The 1,965-nt window shown below is 38.2% G+C and overlaps 1 pseudogene; it reads left to right on the top strand.

The window, feature by feature from the left end:
• LOC101310648 overlaps nucleotides 1-770 on the top strand; it is a 5,105-nt pseudogene extending 4,335 nt beyond the window's left edge.
• Nucleotides 771-1,965: the final 1,195 nt, after the last annotated feature.

Raw genomic sequence — 1,965 nt, 5'->3', positions numbered from 1 at the left:
CTCTCTCTCTCTCTCTCTCTCTCTCTCTCTCTCTCTCTCGTATATTTTGTTAATTACATTCTGTTTTACTACGTTTGCAGGAAGTATCTCAATACCTTAACGAAGAAGCCGGGGACACACCATTTTGGTTTGTTATTCCTGGAAATGAAATTCCGGAGTGGTTTGATCATGAAACTATGACTGCTCCCCTAAGTATCAATCTGCATCCAGATTCGTTTAGTAAGGAGTTTGTGGGATTTGCTCTCTGTTTTGTTTTTGCAGTACATGGACACCGCCAGTTCCCACCGGTTTTGAATTATTGGCATCAAATTACTTGCATTGTGAAAGTAGATGGACACGAGAACTCTAAGTCTTTAGACTTTAAGTTCGACCATACGCTAGGACGAGCTGTGCCAGATCACCTTTGGTTTTCTTACAACAATTATCTGTCTTCGTATTTTCGTCGTGCAGATACAACAGAGTTGAAACAGATTGAATTTTCATTTCGTGTCAAGGGCCAAGGCTTGGTTGTCAAGAAATGTGGGGTACGTTTAGTATATGAACAAGATGTGGCAGAGGTTAACCAAAGCAACGCTGCCCTTTCTAATGAGGCTTTGGAAATTCCTCTCTGTGATTCTGAGAAAGCAGCAGTTGTATCTCATGCCATTTCCAAGCGAGGCCTTCTTCCTCACTCTCATGGAGGAGGAGGACCTAGTGGAAGTGCTTTTTCTTTTTATAAGGAACCTCAGCCAGATCGTCTGGAAACATTAAGGTCTGCGATTCGTAAGTGATCTAATTGAGTCTCGTTTCAAGCGAGGCATTCTTCCTCACTCTCATGGAGGAGGAGCATCTAGTGCAAGTGGTTTGTGTGATGAGGAACCTGAAGTTCAGAAAAGATAAAAGGACGACACTAATCATCGTGTATGGGATCATATGTGCACAAGGTGACATGTTCTACCTCTATGGATTTGGAATACCCTCATCAAACTCCTCCATGCTCATCTCTCTTGCAACCTGAATTTTATGGATTATGGTCGCGTGGATGTTGTGTGTTGTCTGAATATGTGAAAAACAATATTTGTTACAAGGACTCCAGTCATATGTGTTAAAGAAACTTGATGAGTTTTGTTACAACTTACAAGTAACGTACAATATTTACAAACTTACATTGGATGCTTGATTTGTAAGAGCATCTCCAACAACTTTTCTATTTTTTTGATTTTATCAATTTTGAGGAATATTGTTGTTTTGTGGTCCAACAGCTTCTTCATCTCATTCCTTCAAATGAGGATGGAGAAGAAAGAGAAGCACTTTTTTCCCAAATTTGCAGCAAAGCTTTCCTTCCTCAAATATTAATTATTCATGTGTTCCAACGACAAGAACAAAAATCTAGAATATTTTATTGAGTAATTTATGTTACAATGAAATATATAATTTTTTTTTGTTATTATTAATAATCATCTAGCATTTTTTATTAGATATTTAACACTAAACTACTATTTGAAGGTACAAATGATAAAATAGTCTTCAAATGTTCCACATGATAAAAAGATCATCATTAAAACATATTACAAGAAAAGATGGTCACCTCAAAACATCTTAAATGATAAAAAAGTCTATTTTCACTCTTTTTATATGACCATTCTACCATCCTATCTAGGGCTGGGCACGGGACGGGACGGGCCGGGATTTGGTGAATCTCGTCCCGTCCTGAAAATAAAAGAACGGGACGGGACGGGAAGGTGTTTTTAAAAATCTGTCCCGTACGTCCCGATCCCGATCGGGATCGGGACGGGACCGGGACGAGATCGGGATCCCGACAAATTTTATTTTATTATTTTTTTTTTCAAGAAAAAATTAATTGATTATCAAACACCACCACAGGTGGAAAAACGGGTTGAGAAACTCCAAGCATTCAAATGATCCACCACAATTGATCAGTGTATGAAATTTTCGACATTTTTATGCTGTATGGAACAATATTAA

Source organism: Fragaria vesca, linkage group LG1 (assembly GCF_000184155.1).
Source record: "Fragaria vesca subsp. vesca linkage group LG1, FraVesHawaii_1.0, whole genome shotgun sequence".
Classification (NCBI taxonomy): domain Eukaryota; kingdom Viridiplantae; phylum Streptophyta; class Magnoliopsida; order Rosales; family Rosaceae; genus Fragaria; species Fragaria vesca.
Note: the sequence above shows the minus strand (reverse complement) of the source record. Positions and strands in the feature narration are given on the sequence as shown.